This window comes from Ambystoma mexicanum, chromosome 11 (genome assembly GCF_040938575.1).
Source record: "Ambystoma mexicanum isolate Mex_15411 chromosome 11, UKY_AmexF1_1, whole genome shotgun sequence".
NCBI lineage: Eukaryota > Metazoa > Chordata > Amphibia > Caudata > Ambystomatidae > Ambystoma > Ambystoma mexicanum.
The window spans coordinates 423327624-423352517 of NC_090934.1; positions in this window are offsets into that span (position 1 = coordinate 423327624).

A 24894-nucleotide genomic window follows, 5' to 3' on the forward strand; every position below is an offset into this window, starting at 1 on the left:
AATTGCTCAAGTGAGTAAGAGTTGTTGGTACAAATGCCTATGTGTAAAAACTTAAAATAAGAAGATATTACCAATATATTATGTAATAGCACACATTCAAAATAAAAATATTGTAAATATTTTTTTCTGTTTGTTTTTGTCTGTATGCAATTGAAAAACAACAAAAATACTCCAGCTTCAAAGACCTTATAACAATGCCCCAATACAAGAAAGACAGACAGTCCGTCAATATGAGGATACTGGTAGGCCGCCGGTAGCACCAGTGGCCTACCGGCATCCTCCGCTTACCGTTTCCCGCACCCCATTTCCCAGTATTAGCGGGATATTACAGGCGACAGCAAAATGGGAAGTTCCCATTCCCAATGGACTCCATGGGAATGGGAATACTGAAGCACCGGCACCATTGTGGTGCCGGTGCTTCAGGCCTGCCGGTTGTTCACAACCCCTACCGGAAAACACGGACTGAGCCGGTCCAGGAAAGGTGCCGGTAAAGTTGTTACCAGAACTTTCTTTCGAGACCGGCTCACTTGTAATGAGGGCCAAGGAGGGAAAACAGCAAGAAGGAAATAAAATACCAGGCCATTGTCAAACCACAACAATTTTCTCCCTCAATCTCGCAACACTGCAGGACCATCACTTACGCCCATTGAATAAGTAAACACCATTTCCAAAAATCAGACCCTAGACCTATGACATCACGTCACATCTCTCCACTTATAAACCGTCAGGATCTATAACAGAAGGCATGGTAAGAAGAGAGGGCCCAGCAAGCGGCGCTAGTAGAACCTTCACATGCCCGCTGAATAGACAGCTGCCCTTAACCAAACATTGCATCACCAAATACTCCCCAGAAAACGGAACTCAAGAAATAAAACAACATATGAGCAAACCACACTAAGCACCCATTTCATAACAAGAGACAGGAAAAATGACACCCTAGAACCCACAGACAATGATGCAGGGCAAACTGATCCCACACGCAATCTACTAGAACTTCTTAACAAGCAAACTAACTGATGAAACGTAACCAAACACGGGAACACCAAGCAATACTCAGCCTGTGAGTCCAGAACCCGAGGACTTTGACCAGTCCATACAACTGTGGCAAACCATTCACCATACACCACCCAAAAAGAACACAATACACAACAGCCTAATCAAGGTACATTCAACGGCAAAACATAAAACAGAAATATATGGGCTTCATTACGACTTTGGAGGTAGCCATGGTGCTGTTAACACCATGGCTGCCTCCAAAATCGTGTCCGGGTTACCTGAATGGGGAAATACCGGGCCATTCCCTAATCGGAGGGCCCGTATGTCCTCCTTCAGGGAACCCGGGCCCTGTCCTTCCCCATTCCCATTCTAGCCCCCATAGGGCACAATCGGAATGTGGAGGGAGCTAACAACGGGCCCGTTAATTACGGGCCCGTTGTTAGCTCCCTGGTCCGCTCGCGGAACCCGCTATGGACATCTGGAAAAACCAGACATCCAGAGCGGGTCCCGCGAGGGGACCTCGTAATAGTGCGGAGTGGGTTCAACGGCGCCGGCACCATTACCGGTGCCGTTAAACCCATTCCGCACTAGTCATAATGAGGCCCTATGACTTTCTAAGTGAAAGCGGCACAGCTGCCCTTCTCCTCATAGAAACATAGCTATGGGATGACTTCAAAGGAATAGCCCTTGCAACCCTCTTAAACTATTTTAAACGTCTACAAACAAACAGAAAAGGCAAAAGAGGGGGATCCCTCACCATTTACCACATAAATCACATCACTGCCTCACCCATTCCAACAGACATTGAAGACTGCATATCTCTCCTTGTCAACTTCAAACTCAGCAACCAAGTAAACATCCATTTCCTATGCATACACAGACCACCCATATAAAACCTGAGCTTCACAAGGAAACGTGTAGATGCCATATCCAGCCTGGTGGTGAAACACGACAACATCATTATGCTGGGAGATTTTGGTTTGGATCGTATCTGCCACTCCCCCGTTCTGGTCCTCTGGAGCAACCATCACATGTTCCCTTTTATCTTTTCAACTTAAAAACCACCAACAACCACAAACCAAGCAACCACAACCAAAAGAAACTGTAAAAAGCAACATTTAGAAAATGTAGCCCCACTGCTGGAAAACTCCAAACCAGACATCTACCAGCTGAACAAAATGGTGTAACACTCTTGAAAATGAACTTCATACATGGATCACAAATGCCCTACATAAACTGGTGACTCTAAAACCGTTCAGCTCATTGCAAAAAAGGAGCCGAAAGATGATTCATTCCAGAGCTGAGAACACTCAAGGAAAACAGTCAACAAAAACTAGAGAAATCATAGATGAAACACTACAGTCAATCTGACAAATTCATGTACGAACAGTACATCTGTCTCTGTCACTACTCCAAAAAGGTTCAGTGACAAACCCGCAGAAGGAAATGTACAAAATCAACTAAATTAAAAATCCTATTTCATACAGCAATATGCCCATACCTTCCGAAACGCTATGCGACTACTTTGCAGACCACTTCAGAAGCAACACAACCACTATTCAACAGGCCATTGATGTAACTACCTCAAACAATAAATACAATCAACAATCGATCAGGCACAGGAAATACGATAACACAAACTGAACTCAGCTATTGCATACCAATTTCAGGCGAAGCCTTTAACAAACTAATAAAGGAGGATAACAATGATCAATGACCATGTTGTCCTTGCCTGCCAGAGGTGTACAAAAACCTACTCCCAAAGAAATCCCAGCCGTCTACTTCCAAGGGATCAGATTCCCGGAAACCCCACTATTGGTTCTCTTGGGTGAAGCAGATGAAGAGTATTACCCACACATGGGCAGCTCGGCATGACTAATGACACACCTATTACCAGCAGCGAGAATCATCGTAACTAGATGCTGGAAGACCCAGTGATTGCAGTGTGGTGGGGGAAGATGTGGGACATTTTGATAGCGGAAATAATTACAGGCATGTTGGAAGACCGCACGCACAATTATTTCATGATATGGCTGTTGCTCATAGAATACTGCCGCGATAACCCACTGACGGTATGCAAACCGAACTTACGTCCTAATTTTACAATGACTTGAGCAAACATGATTTGGCAGCCATGTGACTATATGCATTGTTAGGGATGGCAAGATGGCTAAGGTATGGTCACCCCGCAAATACAGGAATGCAGAAACCAATACATGGGGAGTGTCAATGTCCATTGGGAGTGGGTCGAAATGCACTGTACTGATCACAATATGTATAACATTAATGATTGCTTGACCTACAATTTTGCATTGTATGTCGTGACCACGAAAGTTAAACAAAGATGTTTAAAAAAGAAAGGACAACGGAATCATACCTAGCACCTACAGATCTGCCTACATTAAACCACTTCTACAATATGAGGCATGAAAAGCAGACGAACCAACTAACTGCAGAACCATATCTAACATTCACTACTCTGCCAAAATCATGGAGAGCTACGTTCAGAAATAAATCTTCCACAATGTAGAATCAAATGGACTAAGGGAGCAATTCCAGGTAGGTTTCAGACCAATGGGAAAAACAGAATCAGCACTACTTTCACCATAGGACAACTTAAAAGTGAATGAATACCACAACATACCTTCACCTCTCATTCTACTGGATACATTTTAGCAGCTTTTGACAACATCAGCCATACATCCTTAATCAAAATACTACAAGAATCTGGCATTCACAATTCCGCACTGCAATAGTTAAAGTCCTTCCTCAGATACAGAAACGAAACAACCTTATTTATCTCCTTTCATCTCAACAACTAGAAAAAGTTGTGGGGTTCCACAAGGATCGAGTCTCTCACCACTCCTCTTCTACATATACATGGCCAGCACGTAAAACTAATCAAAACACACAGGCTAGCATGCTACAACTACGCAGGTGTACTCATGACTGTACTGACTCAAACATTTCCTTCAACAGTGCCACAAAAAGATAAACCTCTGAATGACCAACAGCAACCTAAAACTAAACCCCAAACCAGAAATACTGATCACCCCCAAACAATGAAAATGAAACGCACACTGCAATCCCCTGGCCCCAGAAATGGGAATATTCTTTGACTGTGGACTAACACTAGCATCACAGGTCAACGCAATAGCAAGAAAATGCTTCTATCACCTAGGCTCAATCGGATGTATCCTTCCCTACTTAACATTCCCACACCGGACCCTCATCATAATTTTGCTGATACTGTCAAGAATAAATTACACAAACCGTCTGTATCTAGGAGTGTCTGACTACCTCATCAAGAACACAGCAGCAATATTTCTGCTTAAAATAAACTGAAGGAAGCACCTCACGCCAGCCTTCAAAAGCTTCCACGGGCTACCAGTGGAGAAAATAATCCACTTCAAAGCACTCTGCATTGCTCACAGAGCACTACATGGACAAGGAGCAGAATTCCTCCAATCAAAAATTATTCCTTCCCACTCAAGAATGACAATGAGATAAAGCAGTGGCATCTGTATAGAGACAAGGCATTATGAGGAAAACATGTATGGAAGGATTGCCTTCTCTATCCTTATAGGAAAACTGTGGTACTCAATCCCAAAAGAAATACAGTCAGCAGAAGATTGTCTGGCTTTTCGGAAACTGTTAAAAACCTGGCTATTCAAAACATCAAGGTAGAGAACTATCCACAACCATATGAATTAAACAAACTGCAAACAACAGGCTTCCACAACGACACCACCACTACATGACCTGACACCTCTTTCAACCAACCCAACATGAACACAAAACACCTTCTAAGAAACAACACACACACCGACAAAATATAGGATCACCACCAAAAAGGGGCAGTTTTCCCAGGCCACTTCTTTCCCCCTCTAAGCCAAAACACACACCTCAGAGAACGCGAAATTCCTACATGGAACAAATATATAACCAGAAGCAAACGTTCAGGTTAATCGAAAACAAGCCAACACACCTAGCCAAGCAGATCCATCAAAACAATCCAATGTACTAACAACCTCACTTTTCAAACACATCATTCAAAACACCCACGCCAACCCGCCGACACAACATATGTCTAAAATAAATACCTTCACCCATCACAACTTAGTCAAAACTTTACACCTCTCAAATAAACTGCTAAAACGCACCCACAACGCACTGTTGACCTTCCCCCTCATGTCTCCCATCATAGATTGAGGGGAAAACACCATCAACCCCCTACCGAAATCACCCACAGAAATGCCAGTTGCTTCCGGCTGTACCAGCACCAAAAGTTGAACACAATACTTTGTGTTTTCCCACTAATCCCTTAACCACTCCCTCCCTTTCTTACTTCTCTTTCATCTCTGCCTAACTGAGGATTTAACGTCTTTCCGCAAACTGCTGAAAACCTGGCTCTTCCCCTAAAACCAACCAGTACCAAAACTAACCCAAACAGACTAACAGCATCGCTTTGACACCAATCCAACAAACTACCTGATGCGAGAAATTGCCAGCTAATAACCCCGAATATAAACTAGAAGGACAAGCAGAATTAAACAAGTAAAGAATAAATCATAGGGAAACAGTAAAGAGATTTAAACTGCCGAAATGGACATAATGCATGAGGAGCGAACAAAGTGAATGGCGTGGATGAAATAGTTAGAATGGATGAAGCGTGTGGAACAGATGAATGCGCCGAGTGGAAGAATGCATGAGTGGGAGAACAGATGACTATATAGATCGAATGAGTATGTAAATCGAATGAGTATGCAGATCGGATGAGTGTATAGAATGGATGAACATGTTAAGCGGATGAGTGTGCAGAGCGGTTGCGTGTGTAGAGCGGATGAGCGTGTAGAGCGGATGAGTGCGTAAATACAGAGAAGCAAGTAGAACGCATGAGTACGTAGAACAGATGAATGTACAGAACGGATGAGCGTAAACCTGATGAGTATGTAGAGCGGACGAGTATGTAGAGCGGATGAGTATGTAGAGCGGATGAGTATGTAGAGCGGATGAGTGTGGATAGCAGATGAGTACGGAAGTGCGGAGAGTGGGTGGATCGCTGGAGCAGATGAATGTGCAGACCTGGCGAATGTATAGAGCGGATGAGTGTATAGAACGGATGAGTGTACAGAGCAGATGAGTGTACAGAGCGGATGAGTGCACAGAGTGGATGAGTGTGCAGAGCGGATGAGTGTACAGAGCGGATGAGTGTACAGAGCGGATGAGTGTAGAGAGCAGATGAATATATAGAACAAGATTACTGCGTATTAGCAAATTACTTTATTGGGCTGATGAGCACATATTGCTGTTGAATGCGTGGAAAGCCCGAGTGCCTAGAGCGGATGAGTGCATAGAACGGATGAGTGCATAGAGCGAATGAGTGCCAGGAGCGGATGGGTGCGGGGAGCAGATGAGTTGAATACGTGGATAGCACGAGCGCATAGAGCGGATGAGTGTACAGAGCGGATGAGTGCACAGAGTGCATGAGTACGTAGAACAGATGAATGTACAGAACGGATGAGCATAAACCTGATGAGTGTGTAGAGAGGACGAGTATGTAGAGTGGGCGAGTATGTAGAGCGGATGAGTATGTAGAGCGGATGAGTATGTAGAGCGGATGAGTGTGGATAGCAGATGAGTACGGAAGTGCGGAGAGTAGGTGGATCGCTGGAGCAGATGAATTTGCAGACCTGGCGAATGTATAGAGCGGATGAGTGTATAGAACGGATGAGTGTACAGAGCAGATGAGTGTACAGAGCGAATGAGTGCACAGAGTGGATGAGTGTGCAGAGCGGATGAGTGTATAGAGCGGATGAGTGTACAGAGCGGATGAGTGTACAGAGCAGATGAATATATAGAGCAAGATTACTGCGTATTAGCGAATGACTTTATTGGGCTGATGAGCACATATTGCTGTTGAATGCGTGGAAAGCCCGAGTGCCTAGAGCGGATGAGTGCATAGAGCGGATGAGTGCATAGAGCGGATGAGTGCCAGGAGCGAATGGGTGCGGGGAGCAGATAAGTTGAATACGTGGATAGCACGAGCGCATAGAGCGGATGAGTACATAGAACAGATGAGTGAGGGGAGCGGATGAGTGCGGGGAGCTGATGAGTGAGGCAAGCGAATGAGTGAGGCGAGCGGGTGAGTGCTGGGAGCAGACGAGTGCTGGGAGTGGACGAGTGCGGGGAACGGATGAGTGCGGGGAGTGGACGTGTGCGGGGAGCAGACGAGTGCGGGGAGCGGACGAGTGCGGGGAGCGGACGAGTGCATAGAGCGGACGAGTGCAGGGAGCAGACGAGTGCGGGGAGCGGACGAGTGCGGGGAGCGGACGAGTGCGCAGAAGGGGATGAGTGTGCAGAAGGGGACGAGTGCGTAGAGGGGACGAGTCTGTAGAGGGGACGAGTGCATAGAGGGGATGAGTGCGTAGAGGGGATGAGTGCATAGAGGGGATGAGTGCGTAGAGGGGAATGTGTGCGTAGAGGGGATGAGTGCGTAGAGGGGAGGAGTGCATAGAGGGGAGGAGTGCGTAGAGGGGAGGAGTGCATAGGGGGAGGAGTGCGTAGAGGGGAGGAGTGCATAGAGGGGAGGAGTGCGTAGAGGGGAGGAGTGCATAGTGCATGTGAGGGCATAAAACGAATGAGTGCCTAAAGCGGAGTGAACGAGTGCCTAGAGGGAACAGACGTGCTGCATAGAGCGGACGAGTTGCGTAGAGTGGATGAGTATGTAGAACGAGTGAGTGCAGAGTGCATGCAGTATGGATAAGTTCATAGAATGGTTAAGTACGTAGATCTTCTGAATGCGTAGAGCAGACGGAACGAGTGAAGTGTGTAGATGGATTCTATATTGATAGAACAAATGATATAGGTGAATGGAATTGATCACATATATGGATGGAACGCGTGCCGGACGTGGATGGAACGGGTGACGTACGTTGATGGAATGGCTGCCATATGTGGATAGAACGGGTGCCGTATAAAACAACTTAAAATACATGGAATAGTATGGATAAATATGTAGATGGAGTACATAAAACAACTTAGACTACACAAAACGGATTGGAGTAAATAGAGCGGTTTTGAGTGCGAGTGGCGGACAGGAGTGCGAGTGGTGGACAGGAGTGCGAGTGGCGGTCAGGAGTACATGCATGAGGCCGACATGAATACATGCATGAAGCGGACAAGAGTGCATGCATGGGGCAGGCTAGAGTATGTGGGGTGGACTGGAGCGCGCGGGGCGGCCTGGAGTGCATGAGTGCGTCGAGCAGACCGGAGTGTGTGGAGCAGACTGGGGTGCATGGAATGAATAAGAGTGCATGGAATGGACTAGAGTGCATAGAATTGCGTGACGTACATAGTATGGTTTGGAATGCAGGGAACGTTTGAAAGAGCATATAACCCATCATATCACACCACCACGCTTACTCTCTTCTTTACACCACCACTCAACTAGAACACAGAGATACTATGACACCATTTGGTATAACTGTTCTCATACCAGCATCCACCGCTCACTCCCCATCACTCTAAGTAAGCACTGCTGGTTACACACCCCCCAGCCAGGCGTTCTCCTCAGGGCTAACGCAGCCACATTTGGTCTGGATAAATCCTGCCAGAACGAACACATACTCCTGATCTCTCAACCACCACACCTACCGCTAAGAAGCAGCTATTACACGAATACCGCACCAGCTGCACACATACCCGGTGCTCACATGCACCTTTGACTCTCTCTACTCTCTCTACTGACCTGAACTTCGGTTCCCAAGGGCGTTTAACCTACCAGCGCCTTCAGACCATACCAATGGTATATAAGGCACTATATAAATGCAAAATAACATAACATAACATAACATGGGAGCGCCTGTGGACCAAGAAATGGCAGTGGTGCATGACAGAAATCCAAGTATTGTGGTTGTGTGTGTGTGTGTGAATACTCTATGGTGATCCTGGCAGGAAGTAGATAGGTCGTAACACAACAAGAATGGGGGAACTGCTATGCATAGAGTTGGTTGATGAATGTCAGCATTGGGACGGTTGGGTAGGGCTTGATCATACCCGCTATGTAATGCAAACAAATCTGGAGCCCTCCCTGTGGATTGGTGGCTGTGTGAGAAGCATAGGCGAGACCAGCATTTTTCTTATGTTGGTTTGTTCTTAAAGCCAAGCCACTAATGTGGGTTTGTGGATACCTCACCGTCTCCTATGAGCCGGGTCAACAGAAATCAATGACAGGCTGAAAGAGTCTGGTGCATGGACTTCCGGACCAGGTCAATTATTAGAAGACAGTTTACCCCAGAGCACATTTTGGTCATCCAATGAGGGGATGTGACGATCCTGTCGGTCCACCTCTGGCCTTTCTGGTCACATTGACAAGATGTTTACGCTACTCCCCTCATGGCGGTAGCCTGCCAGTAGTTGGGGTGTAGCCACTAGATACATCTGGCCTAGCAGAGGCACGTCTCCCTCTCTCTGGTTGCGTTTCTGTGGAGGAGGAAGGTGTCCCTGTGATTCTGGCCTGTCATAAAGGAATCTATATTCAAGTATTGCTTTGGCTGCCACTCTTTGGAAGTACGCAGTCAGTTATAGTGATTGACGTTATGGCTCATTGACCTAATAACCTGGCTGAATGAGGCGTTGCCTATTGTGTCGGTTCTACTTTATGGTTCTACGTGGATCTATCCTGGGTTGTAACATCAGTTCCTTGTCCCTAGGTGTCAGGTACTACTGGCTTGCATCCTAGTCACCCCCATTTTGAAAAAGGCGGAACGCAGCAACACGCCGGGGTCCAGGTGCCTCTCTCAATTTTCCCACTGGTTCTCCACAAATATTCTAGCCAGTCTCCAGGATTAAAGCACCTGACTACACAGAAAGCAGCCAAAAAGAAGAAGCAAGGAGCTGCCTCGCCCTGCCCATAGTCCCCCGATAATGCAGTGGCGCGCAGTGGCCATTAGGCTCTACCAGTAGCAGTCTGATGACAATAAATGGTCTAAAACTACAAATAAAGTAATACCTGAGTCTTAGTCCTCGACATTATATTATGAAAGCGTGGAATGCATGTGAACTAGGCCAGGCGCGTATATGGACATTAAAAGCACTGCTCTGTGCCAAATGGGCAATTATGAAAAATTTCAAAGTGTTACAACTATTTATTACAAGTGTGGTTTTCATAAAGTCAAATTTTAATTTCAAAGTGTGTTATGTGTAGCACTAACCCACATCAATTAATGCAACAATTTTCCTAACAGTGGCATTTCTGTAGTGGTCTGTAACCTACCGCTCTCCAGATGTTTTGGACTACAACTCCCATGAGCCCTCACCCTTGGCTATGATGACAACAGATAATGGGAGTTGTAGACCAAAACATCTGGAGAGGCAAAAGTTGCAGACCACTGCATTGCGGGATTTAGGTGGTAGCTATGCATATTTAAGTCACATGGAAAATTTGAAATGGACCAGTATGGAAAACTGCATAGTGTGTTTGAACAGAACTAATAATGTGAAATTCCAAAGTGGAAAAAATACAGTGCATAACTTCTCAGTCCGGTCATCTTTGAATCCTTCTTTTTACTAAAAAATCATTACTTTTCCTACTATCGCACTCGAACATTAGAATCCTTTTTAGTGCATTTTTGTAAAGGTCAAGTTCCACCCGCATTTCAATGTCAGAGGATGGTTGTTAGAACTTTAACAAGGGGAGAACTATGATATGATAGGTCATTTATAACGGCGCTTAATATCCAGAGATTTCTAAGCGCAGACCTGGGGATCGAACCTGTGGAACTCCATATCGCTAGCTTCCAAGGGGAGCACGTTGGCCCCGAACTACCCTGCGGACCCTGCTAGCTGGAGCATTTTAGAATGTCCAAAGTGTACATACAGAAGCCATAGGAATGTGGAAGTTCGCAATAGTAAGTGGGGCATATATAGGGAACATTGCGCAGTGTGATCATGAAAGCATTAAGGAGTTTGCAAATATCGAGTGAGAGCAATGGGAGCATGTGGAAACGGTATGCGCTAAGTGGACCGACGTAGAAAAAAGGGCAAGGTGCCTTCTTAGCACAATGAAGTCTGACGCCTTATGTGACGTCCCAGGCGTGACAGGATATTCTGGCCGATTGTCTTAACGATTGCCCTCTGGATTCACCACCACTGTACTGAGGTGAACGCCTGGGGGAAAGAGGGATGGCGTTCTGAAAGTCTCTTTTCCCTTGGTAGTGGCCAGCAGTGGGGAGGTGCGCTGACCCCTGGTAGAGTGATGGCCCAGAGATGAAACTGCTGAAGTACCTCCTCTGGTAGACCTGCAAAGACAAGGAAACACTCATTAGACCCCTCCCCAGGATGTCCCCCTTCCTTTTACTTTCCTCTGCAATGCTCACTACCTGGAAGGTAAGCCAGTGGTCCTCAAAGTGCTGTAGGATGGTCTGCGGAGACGTTGCTAGTTAGAATACAGAAGATTCTGGGATAAACGGCGTAACTGCACTGGCGGGCTACCGCTATGCAATTCCATCCAGGAGATGCGGGCGCTAACTGTGTGTGTCTGTCTCAAGTGGATTTACGTTTAGTTGCTGCCTTTTCGCCAGGATTAATTGCATACAGATGTTCGATTGGCTGATGTTCAGGCGCGGTCTGGTAGTAAGTTCAACAAGGATCAATCTTTCACATGGGTTAGCAAATTAGATTAGGTTGGTCATGGATTATTTTCGTTAAAGCACGAGGCAGGAGCGGTCGGGGCGTTTGCATAATGCATGAGTGTTTGGCTTCCTTGGTTTATTCTGTCTTGTTCCTCGCAGGTTTTGGGTTCCTGGAGTCCTTGCGAGGTGCAGAGAACTCACCAGGGGCTTTGGATTAAGCAGGAGGAATCCAGAGATGAATGCATTCTGCAGTGGACCAAGGCCTAAGGTGTCTTTGAACAGATTGAGCGGGAAGAACCAGCATGTACTGCAGGTACCTCTTTAAACCGGTGAGTTTCCAAGATGGCCAACCTGCTCATCTCGCCGTCCTTATTGGCAAACGCCACCATGGATGCACAAGGGCTCCATAAAGCCCTGAGAAAAGTTGTTGGTCTCTTTTTTGTCTCTAGAGAGATAGTGTGGGTTTGGGGTCACCTTTGGGCTAGGAACTCAGTGGTTGGGACTATCCTCAGGACTCTATTGTTCGCAGGAACTAAGGAAACGATAAGAGATTTTGATAAGATTGCGTCAACCTATTTTTTGCAGCTTTTCATATTTTATCACTTTTATGATGAAAATCAAAATAAAGTTTTATTGCTTGGAATTGAAACCCTGACAGCATTGGAACAGTGCATAGCTCTTAAGGTCTCAATACAAGTAGCATTGCTTGGGGCAGAGGCGTTGGGCTATAGCCCCGGGTCTTTTGGTTGTAGCCCCGGACAGAAGCTCAGGGGTTACAACCAAACAGGCTAGCTAGCCCCCAGTCCCGACAGTCCCAAAATTTGCATAGGCCCGGATCATTTCCAGATCTAGCAACACCCCTGGCTTGGGAGGTCCTGGTTCATGTTGATCTTCACTTTTCTAATTTAAAACAAATTCTGCAGTAACCATTCAAAATGTTCATCCATACCAGTGAGGACTGCAGCCCCTCACTAACCAGGACGTGTGTTCTCAGCGAGGGGCATTTTATAATGAATTTTTATAATATACATAATCTAAGAATTACAGAAGTGTGGGAGCCCGTCTACTGGGAACGATAATGGTTCCAATAATCTATTCCATGGAATGTTATTCACTCGGGAGGGTCTACAGCTACGTTTCAGCTGACTGCCCCCTTCATATCAGTCTGGTCGCACCCACAGGGGCAATCAAGCAACAAAATGCTAGGCAATTCCGAGGCAATCAAGCAACAAAATGCTAGGCAATTTGCGCTGAACAAGAGTGCCATCAGCAACCGTGGACACGTATTTCGGCCTAGTCGGACCTCATCTGCGAGGTGGATATTTCTCCTCTGTGAATGCTGCAGTGAGCTAGAACGTGACGGGGGAACACCCCACAGAACAGGTTATTTGAGCCATGTCCGTCCTCAGTAGAGGTGCTCCCACACCTGTACACTTAATATGAGGTTGTCAAATAGCCCAACAAGCAAGCACTTGTGTGCAAAATTACACAGCCACCAGTTGATTTGAGCTTGGCAGCAGAGCAGAGTATTATTTCCAGTTAAGGGTGTTGGAGGGTCCTCACTGGTCCTAAAGGTCCTCCAAAAAGGGGATGCTCGAATACAACCCCAAGCTCAGCAAAGGCTCTGTGAGCAGAAAAACGTCTCCTTTCAAGGGGACAGCTAGTCTGCAAAACCTTTCGATCAGCGAAAAAACTTTTAGGTGCTTTGAAGACTGGCCCAACAGGATGGCACTGGGTGTGGAATCATTGCTCCATGATTGGTGGATTTCCCAGCCTATATTTCCTGTCAGATACGCATGCATATTGCCCCTTCTTAGAATTACATGTCATCTTATTCCTAGTGGCTTGGAACCAAAAGATGTAACAGCTCACCATTAGATTGTGTACATATAAAAGGATGTCCTTACCCGTTCTATGCAAGATAATTACTCACTCCTTGGAGCATAACAAAAAGTGACTGTGTACTTGGGCCCTGAGGGGCTGTAGCTTCCAGTGGGATTTTCCAGACAGTGCAATATACACTGGGGCTGGAGTAAAGTGAACGTTTTACGCTTTGTTAACATTCGTAGCCGATCATTTGCAAAAGATGTAATTTGCAACCACTGCTGTATTTGTTCAAAGACTGACACCATTTTAGTGGAGCGAGAAGCTGATTGCAGTCTTCCCCACAGCTGTAGGTGCACAGCAAAAGACATGTAGTTAGACCAAGAAGTGGGTGCTAGATGTCTTTCTGTGGATACAATGTAAAGGAGCGGGAAGGTTCCAGCATCTCTAATCATTATGCCACCAAAATTCAATCTGGGGGAAGCTTTGTATCTGTGCCCAGCCCAGTGACTGCCCTCGCGCACCTAGCAAGGTCAACCACTGCAGATACCCTGAGGATTGGCTGGGTAAGAGATACTGCTAAATTAAAGATCGGGAGCAATGCGTTATGCAAATGTCCCACTCTGGATGTATCTTAATGTTTACCTACTCATGAATTGTGTTAGTGGACAACTCTTAAAAATAACTTTGAAGAATGATCCAAAGCCATTTCTTTCTTGTTTTATTACAAGCATTCCTTATTCTGTTTCTCAATCCTATAAATATGGTGTTATCGTTACTGGCACTTCATGTTATACTGAGTTTATCCACAATGCATCGGGTGTAAACCCGGCATTAGGTCAATAGGCCTTTCTTGAAAAACCGAATTTTAAAAAAAAAACGATTTACAAAGACCGCTCTGTGACCGCACTGTCAGCCCCTATGGAGTTTCGCGGCCCCCCCCCCCTATCTCCTCACCTCATGGGCGTTGATCCCCGCTGCAGGGGCTGACAGGCATGCCAGGACCCGGAAGCAGCCGCGATGGAGAACGGGTAAGTGTGTATGTTCTATGTGTGTTTTTGTTGTGTGTTTGTGTGTGTGTTTCTTTATTTTCGGGGAGTGTGGGCGGGTGGGGGCTGCTGAGGGACAGGTGCTCAGGGGTTAAACTCCCCGATTTTGAACACATCTTGTGGGGGGAGAGTGGGGGAGGGTGTGGGTGTGGTGTGGGGGGCATGGCAATGTTCGTTTTTGATTTTTGTAGGCCGCCCAAAATCAGCTGAAAAAACCCAGTCTTTTTGTTGGTTGACCTACAAAAAGCGAAATCATCACATAGAACTGTCAACCCTTCTTCAGGTGTTCTCACTGGTGTCAGTTGCCTTACACTTCCTTCCTTATCTCAGAAGTCTTCACCATGTGGATGTCAGGCTCCAATATCAATTTTCAATTTTTGCTTACTAAAATTGTTTGACATAAGAAAAGTCTTGCAATCACAGTTGCAAAAAGAGAGAAATATCCATTGTACAAGATTTCCCTTATCTATAGCAAAACAAACTTCCTTACATTTGTTTTTCAAAAAGAGAAAAGAGTCCTAAAAAAGAACAAAATAATAAATGCAAGTGTGATGAAAGGACTACTGCTGTGCAGGAGTAAAGGGATGGGTAGTTGCTACAGTGCCTACTCAGCCCCTCACTACTACTAAACCAGCAGTAATCCTAATCATAAAGTTGTAACAGACACAACCCGAAAGGAAGGCCACCGTTGACTTGTATGGTAGCGCATGCTGAGGGCGGGCTATATCTTCAGCAGGGAAGCATGCTGATGACAGCAATGGTAAGCAATCAAGAGTAAGACGCAGACACAGGGGTGTCCAAAGTAAAAAAAGGGGCTTGGGGAAAATCCCATCTTGCCGTAACTCTAGGAGGGGTTTGCCTGTCTCAAAAAAACGAAAGGGTGTCTATTTCAGAATGTCCAAATTAAAGTTCTCCATCCTGTGTCCAAATCCTAGCTTGACCATTACATGCTAAACTCAATACAAAGTGAAAAGGCAAATGTCTCTCAGCTGGTTACTCGCAGCTCTTTTCCAAAGTTACCAAATAAAGTTACAAAGAAAGGTACTGAAAACAAACACAGATCCACAAGTCTCAGAGGGGGGATTCACTTACCCTGAGTACCTTCAGGTTTCACAAAATTCTCACTCTCAAGGGGTATGGCTCTTCCCTTGACCTTTCCCAGATTTTAACAATTCACAATCTCAAGGAATTTGACTCTTGCCGTGAGCTTTCCCAGATTTTGACAGTTCACAATCTTATCGGGTATGACTCTTCCCTTGAGCTTTCCCAGATTTCCACAAGGTCAAGAAGCAGCTCCACTTCTCTTAGTCTCTTGACAGCACCATGGGGAAATGTTCCATGCTCGCAATATGTCACAATTCCAGTTCCAGGGGGATTAAATGCCTTCCCCTAGATTCCATACACTCCAGAAAAATCAGCAATCGTGAGAGTGAATCCCAGACCCTCCTCTGTAAGTCTGGTACACCCTCCCATTATGCTTTTAATGATTTGGATCAACACAATTGGGGGCCAGTCACAGACTTGCACTCCTTCTGCCTGGTATGCCCTCCTGCCAGGGCTTTCTTGCATAGTTTACACACTCAAGGGGTATGACTCTTCCCTTGACCTCTCTCAGATTGCCACAGTTCACAATATCAAGGCTTATGACTCTTCCCATGACCTCTCTCAGATTTCTATAGTTCACATTCTCAAGGGGTATGGATCTTCCCTTGAGCTTTCCCAGGTGCTCACAGGGTCAAGAAGCAACTCCATTTCTCTTGGTTCCTTTTAATTTATACCATCATATCCCACATTCATACAGACTTGACTTCCCAGTCTGGCAAATACTGGGACTATGAAGATGATGAAGGATGCAGTATTCAAAACAACAATGGATACTCTTGACTCCTCGTTCCTTTTAAGGAGTATGCCTGGTTCACAAACCTACCAGGCTTTTCTGTGCTTTTTCTTGCTGTGTCCTAGTCCCTTATCTCACACCGGTTCTTCTATATTTCTCTCTTTCTCTGTTCGGCACACCCGGCATACACGCAGAGCAGGGTTTGCCAGTCCATATCTCAAATGGATCCCTGACGATTCTTGCACTGTCCAGGGCCTTTTGGGTTTGGCCCGACAGTGCTTTGGTGTGCCAATCCCTTCCTGAGGGCTCACCGGTTCGGTATATTGAATTCTCGCCGCCCGCTCTTGTTCGGGTGCTTGTCTGGTTCTCGCAGCTCCACGCTAACTGCACAGACCTTGCTTGCAGGTGCATGGTATTCCTCCGGTGTTCCAGCTCCCTGGAGTTTTGGAAAGTCTCTCCTGCTGCTTCCCGTCATCACCCGTCTCACCAAAGTTTTCCTGGACACTCCGCTCTTCAGGGATCCATTTCGTCTCTTCCTGCTTCCTTTCGTTTTAGCTACACACCGAGAGTAAGTCTCCCTCTTGGTTCTCCCACATCGGTTTTAAATAGAGCTTGACCAATCACATGAGAGAAACTACTAGACAGAGCACTTTGAATTTCTCCAGCGCTATGTATTTCTCAGGGAATCTTCTTCGTCACAGCATTACCATCCGCTCAGAATGGAATGGAGTTCTTCTTCTTCATGGTTATTGGAATAAGATCTTACCTCTCTAAATTACAACAACACATAGGGCCTGATTCACAGAAGTGTTTTATAATGGCACAAACCTGTAGGAAAACGCTCTGTGAATCAGGTCCATAGAGTACTGGGGAACAGTGTCAAGGGGGTCAGGGTCTGGTGGGCAGAGGGAATACCATGTTCCCTGCTGGTAGTCGTCCCTAGGCCAATAGGGGAGTCCCTCCCCACGTGATGCTCTCCCATTTCACCATCCCAGGGGGACTCCTGGACTGCGGCCGCACCACCCCACCCACATAGAAGGCTCCCCCCAGGGGAACAGGGACGACATGAGCATATTCGTCACACAACCCAAACAACTTGAGTACAATGATAAAAATAGAATGGCCAATCCTATATGAAAATAGAGACTTTTAATCAAACAGTAAAATGCATAAACTAATCAGAAAACATTTTGAAAAAACAACTCCTGTAAAATATGCATTGAGAATGCAGATTGTTTTGAAAGGGGACTCTGGGTAGAAGGGCAGATGTGTTCAGGCAATAGATTGTGAACAATGTCATTGCTGAAGGATATGTCTTTTGAAGAACAAAGTTGAGGAAAGGGATCTAACAGTCACTATGGCAAGGTTCGGAATTGAGGGGGGCTGTGAGCTATTTACATCCTGCTTCTGGCCTAGAAGAGCCTGGTTAGCTTGACAGCAACATCTACAGGAGCCCAATGGTTGCCGTAAAAACACACCTATGTGAATTTAACTCAGTGCATTTGGGACATTATAAAAACAAACATTATGACACATCTATACACCATTTAAATCATAAGGTGTCATAAATAATTAACAAAATTATATGTTTTCTTCTTATATGGAAGTTACATTTGATTAACACTAGCTCCTCATTCCCTACTGGTAGCTTCTGGTCACCGATTAATGCTGGATACCCAGGAGCTGCTTTTAGCTTCTGCTTACCCAATCTTATTTTCGAGCCCTGCTGTGATACCAGAACATGGACCAGCGGGGACAGGGGTTCTTCACAGTACCATTATTTTTGTCTTGTGGGCGCAACAGCATTGGGCCAGGTTTTTTTTACATCAAACCTGGAGTCTTGGTACTTTCGGCACTGAGCTGGGGTGAAGTCATGAGCAGTGCTTACAGGTGTGCAACAATGTGCTGCATTTCAGCAGAGGCAGCGGTTTGCGCATCAAAGACCTTGGGAATGGCGGGCAGTGTTCTGACAGTGGCGCTGGAAAACTTGGTGACCTCGGGAACTGAGAAGTGGAGACTTGCCTTTGGCAGTGTGTGGGTTTAGCTGGCTCAACAAAGTGTCATGGCACTGCAGGACATCGGCCGCAAGCTCATCGGAACTGGTGACCAGTATCACAAAACTTCTTGCTCTTGGTTAACAGTCTTTTGCACGGGGGCGTGGCCTGGAGCTCATGGTGGTAGGAGGCTAAGGCGCCGAGCTCTGGCCGAGACGCCGCATTACCATCCTTGTCTGACCGCATGCAGCTCACCTCCGGGCGACAAACTCAGACACAGGACGGCGGAACACGCCGCCGAACGGCGACAACAATCCCGAGAACAAACGGAGCCGGGAAAACAAAATTCAGCCCTGCACGATCCCTCCCCCTCTCCACCCTCGCCTGTGCTCAAGATGGCGGCCTCCGCGTTGATCTAATGCTGCCGATGTTGCCGCGGCAGGCCATCGTCGAGAAGATCAGCACACGGAGAAGCGGGAAATTAGCGGATGCTCTCGTTCTAGCGGAACATATCCCCACACAGCTGCGAAACCGCGCACTGGGCGCCTGAGGCCCCACCGACACGCAAGGCGCCGCGAGCCACAGCTTACAAGAACCGGAACTGCTCCCGCTGAACGGGCGACAGCCGTGGCACGGCGCGGCTTCCTACGCGCCCGCATCGTCCTGCCGGGAAAACCCTGATCGCTGCTGGGGACAGCGCCGGCGTGCCTGCAGCGGGGATCAACGCCCATGAGGTGAGGAGATAGGGGGGGGGCCCGCGAAACTCCATAGTGGCACCAGCATCCATCGCTCCGGCTCTGAGCCCTGAGCCCAGCACTGCTCAACCTCCCTCGATCCTGCCAGAGGACAATAAACACTATCAACCCACCCCACGCTGCCTGGGAACAGCGAAACACCCTCGCAAAACTTGAGGGCCACTACCTCCCAACGTATCATCAAGGCAACATCACCCAACCCCCACCTGATTCAACCAACGTGGGGCGCACCACGGCTACCCGCCCGCCCCACATTCCCAGAGACCTGCCATGTCCTCTAGTGGCAAACCAAAACCCGCTACAATGGACAGCTATGTCTCTACAAAACTCAAAACTACGGCTGACCAACACCCCCCCAGCCCTGATCCTAAAAAATCAAAAAACGCAGACCCCACCGAGAGGCAAGCACAAGTGCTGGAGGCCATAGCATCCCTGCGCACTTTTATCGACACCAAAATTGACGAATTTAGGTCAGACATTCAGCTTGTGAGAGAGGATTCCAGGAATTTAACGGACAGGGTCGCCACCTCTCAGGCAACCATTAAAGAGACAACAGAAAACACTGTGGAGCTGAAGGGTAAGGTGATGGACCTTGAAAGAAAGGTGGCCTTTCTCGAGGCGAGAGCCGAGGAGGCCGAAGGGCGTGCCAGAAGGGGCAACATCAGGATACTGGGAATCCCTGAGGGCGATGAGGGCCCGAACCCCACTGCATATATAGAAACTCTACTGCAACAAGAGGTAGGCGCAGGTAAACTCACGCAAGGTTTCGCTGTCGAAAGGGCACACAGGTCCCTCCAAAAGAAGCCTCCTCCGGACTCGCACCCTCGCCCAATAATAGCTAAAATACTTAACTTCCAGGACAGAGAAGTCATTCTCAGACACTCCAGGGAGACTGGCCCATTTGAACACGGCAACTCAAAGATATCCGTATACCCAGACTACACCCCGAAAGTGCAAAGAGAAAGAAACTCATTTGTTCCAATCAAAGCCAGGTTGCGGCAACTAAATTTAAAATATATGCTGCTTTATCCATCCAGGTTAAAAGTCATCTTCAAAGGCCGCTCGATTTTCCTGGAGTCCCCAGCGGCCGCCAACATGTGGATGGAGGACAACAACTTAGCCCAAGGCGCAGACACCCATCCCAGAGACAAATGATTGAAGCTATGGAGCAGGTCACACACATGTTCGCCGACACAAGATCCCACCACAAACATATGCACTCTGCAGTGCGGAAGCAATTTACACTACAGTTCGCTAGATAAATGCGGCTCTCGCTTGGCCCCACACTGGAAACAGGACTTCACCCCCGCGAACAGACCAGGACAGGCCAGTTGCCTGACCGACCCCACTCGAACCCGACGCCCGGATGGGTCCCGACGGTGCGAGAGTGCCTGAGCACAGCAACGTGAATGCAGTCGCTAGGCGCACCAGTTACAGTTACGTTATTTGTTATGTTAGATGCACAGTCTCCACTTCATCACACTCGAACGGACAACAGAAGAAACCGACACAGTACTTAAACATGGGCAAGAACGAGGGCCAAACGCCGAATCTCCTCATCAAGAAACCAAACCTTCTGGGCGGACCCGCTGGGGAGGGGACAAAAAAGAGCTCCCACACATCCAAATGACATCACAACTAAAGATAATGACATGGAACGTGCGCGGGATGAACTCCTACCTGAGAAGAAATCGTATTCAATCCTACCTTCGTAGAAAGAAGATTTCTATAGCAATGCTCCAGGAAACCCACCTGACGGTGGAATCCTCCTCCAAACTGGCAGAGAGATGGGGAGGCATTGGAAAGGGAGCATCATACTCCAAATACGCACGTGGGGTCTTCACATGGGTGAACCCAAGCGTTCCGTTTCGCCTACAGGGATCGGAAGCTGACAATGAAGGCAGATACCTGATACTATGGGGGACCATTGAACACACCGCAATTTGCCTGGTCAAATCCTACTTCCCGCAACACGGGATACCATCGCATATCACAATGCTGTGCTCTAAAATAGCCCACCGCAGAGAGGGCACCTTCATTTGGGGAGGCGACTTCAACTGCGCCAGCAATGGCGAGATGGACAGGTCGGCGCCCCTACAACAACCGCATAATGCCGCTGCCACGGCTCTCAACAACGCCCTGGAACACTTAGACCTGGTGGACATATGGAGAGCGCAGCACCCAGAAGAAAGAAGCTACTCGTATTACTCTGCCCCGCACAAGATTCACACAAGGATCGACTACCTTTTCATCGACAGGGAACAAGCTGCATTGGTGGATGACACCACATACCTAGGCAGATCGATATCTGACCATTCACCGCTGGTCATGCAGTGGAGGCTGAACGGTATTGATATATATTGATATTAACACCGCATTCGCAAAATTCTACTCTGAGCTCTACTCCTACGACAACCAAGTACCCAGAGAAGACATCAGAGCAACCCTTGACGAGATCGGACTCCCAAGACTGACCGAAGAACAGCGAGAAGCACTAGACACTGAGATCACCGCCGATGACATCAAGGACGCGATCAGATCTCTAGCCACCAGCAAGCCCCCGGGGAGCGATGGTCTCCCGCCCGAGTTCTACAAAGCCTATGAAGCCACCATTACCCCGATACTACTGGGGGTCTACACGGAGGCATATGAAGAAGGAATTCTCCCCTGCACCATGAAGGAACCATCATAATCCCCATGCTCAAACCAAACAAGCCACCCGAACGCTGCGATTCCTATCGCCCGCTAGCGATGCTAAACTATGACGCCAAGATTTTGACCACCATTCTGGCTAAGAGGCTCGCGAGGGTGATTGGGACCATTGTACACGAAGACCAAAATGGGTTCATCCCCGGACGCAATACCACGGCCAACCTAAGGAGACTACAACACGTCATAGCTGAAACCCAGGAAAGTGACGAGGATCTGCCGGTGCTCTCATTAGATGCCGTCAAGGCCTTCGACTCTATCTTCTGGGAGTGGTTAATCGAGGTGTTGAGTGAGTTTGGATTTGGAGAAGGCTTTGTGAGATGGGTCAGGGTCCTTTATAGCTCACCCAGGGCCAGAGTGAAAACCGGACGAATAATATCTGAAGCCTGGGCGATACAACGAGGCACCAGGCAGGGCTGTCCGCTGTCACCCATGCTGTACATCTTGGGACTCGAGCCGATTGCCATCTACTGCAGGAAGCAGTTCTTTGATGCAGGCATAAAACTAGGCAACAAGCACTTCATAATTTCCTTATACGCAGACGATGTACTCTTATACCTAAAGAACCCACAAGAGAACGCGCAGGTCTTGCTCGATGTCCTGGACAATTATGCCCGGTATTCCGGAATCAAATTTAGCAGATCAAAATCTTGTGCATTCGCGCTAGCCAAACTCAACAAGGCGAGAAAGGAAGATTTGCCGGAGGTGGGGATAAAATGGCAACCAGAAATGTTCCGCTACCTGGGAATCAACATAACGCATACCCCAGCGCTTACCCACGACCACAACACTGAAAGAGCAATAAAAGCACTCCGCAACTCCATGAAGTTCTGGTCAAAACTGCCACTTGCCATGATGGGCAGAGCAGCAATCGTGAAAATGATTATCCTACCGAGATTCCTCTACTACTTTACAAATGTCTGCTACTACATCCCCCTACCCTTCTTCAGAAAGCTGGAATCGCTAATCAGAGACTTCCTATGGGGCTCAGCTAGACACAAGCTACCCCTAAAGATCCTCACTTTGCGACACAAAGAAGGGGGGGTGCAACTCCCAGATCTACACATGTATTACTTAGCAGCTCAACTCAGCCATGTCACAAAGTGGCTCCACGACGACCCAAATGCAGAATCAGGATTACTAAGGCTAATACCTTCCAACCTGTTTCCCAAGGAATCACTCTGGAACCCACTGAAACAAGCACGTGAAGTCCCTATGATTGTGCAGCTGGGTAGACAGATTTGGACTAGAACCTGCTCCATCCTTCAACTGACTTACCTGTATTCTTCTGACACCCCCATCCTTGTGGACACATGCCAAACCATAACAGATCTCAGGGTGGCAAGAAACTGGGAGCGCACTGGGATTTACACTTGGGACGACATGTACGAAGACGCCAAATTCAGAGAATTCGAAGCGATCCTGGAGTCAGAGGAACTAAACAGAGGCCAATTCCTGTGGTATCATCGTCTCAGACAGGTTGCAAAAACGAAATGGCCAGAATGGCCGGAAGAACCCAATCCCAACCCCCTGCTCAGCGAGATGCATGAACTTTCAGACGGCTGGAAACCAACAACCTTACTCTACGGTCGACTGATAGACAGACCCAACCCCAAAAGCGCAGCACTAAAGGAAAGATGGGAACTTGACCTCCAGGTCACGCTCACGGACACTGAATGGGAGAGAATATTACTCTACCCCAAGGAGGTCTCCAGGAACACTAAATTCCGACAAATCCAACTCAATGTTCTCTACAGAACATACATGACTCCGAAGAGAGTGGCCAGCTTCAACAAAAAGACATCATCAAACTGCCCTTGGTGCGGCACCAACGCAGCGGACCTACTGCACATGTTCTGGCCCTGTAACAAGGTGATGCAACTCTGGTCCAAAATAAAGCAAAACCAGGCCCGAGATACGAACACTGGCTCAGAGAACTAGATCGTTGGACCACAGCCGAGACCAGAGCCTGGCAAGATGGAGCTAACACTGGAGCAGTCGACATAAACAACACCCTTGAAGCATGGAAGGCCCTCCTCCGTGACATACCCTTCTCCGCAGACCACAAGCTCCCCTGTGGTATCTGCCCACTCTAATATTAAACAAGTATGGAACCACCCAGAACCTGGACTTTCATCATTCGTAAGCCCTGGAACTCTGCCTTCACACTCCTTTCCTCCGGAATACGAGCTGAACAAGGACACCCTCACGAAGAGACTGTGCAGTTTGTTGTTATTTTTGTTGTTACCTGTTATCTTGTCACTTTATGTGGCTAACAAGTACCTTCACTAAATGCAATTTTGAAATGCAAACTTACCCAAATGCCAATAAAAAGTGTTTAAAAAAAACAGTCTTTTGCACAACTGCATGATATTCATAGAAATTACTCTAATGTGGTCTTGTACTATGGTATCAGTTGCCTGCATATTGCCTCCCAGCTCTGGTCCTCCACCGGAAGGTTTAACCAAAGAAGCCTATTTTGTTAAGAGAGTCAACTAATGTTCTCTAAGACAGGTACTTGACCCGCAAATAGTCAACCCTGAAAAAAATGAGTATTTCAAGTGTGCAAAAATAATCAATGGCAAGCTAAAAGCACAGACTTCTGCACTTTGTAGATCCAGTTCCAGATGACACTCAGGTGTCAAAATATTGAGGACAGCACAAGCCTTTTACTGTAGAAAGTCTGCTCAAGTCTGTATTCTTGTAGATTATCCAAAGCACCAAACAATTAGGCACTATTTAGTACCACTGGTTGTACCTTAGCTTACAAACATTCAACAATGGCTTTATTGAACCTCCAAGATGCCCCTTGTTGTTTAATTTCCCAACTAATCATATCATTTTTATTGAGTTACACTCCTTTACAAAAGATAGCTATTTCAACTGCAATCCCAATTGATCTTCGAACCTAAATAATTTAAGTAATCAACCACTTCTACTAATCCCTTACAAAGATACCACGTTTGCCTTACATTTTATCATACACAAACAAGGACCCAACATTTTGAGGTGGTAATAATAAAGTAATGTTTGCAGGTACTAAATCTCGAAGAAACTCTATAGTGCCGAATACTCTAAAGGGTTTGTAAGCGCAAT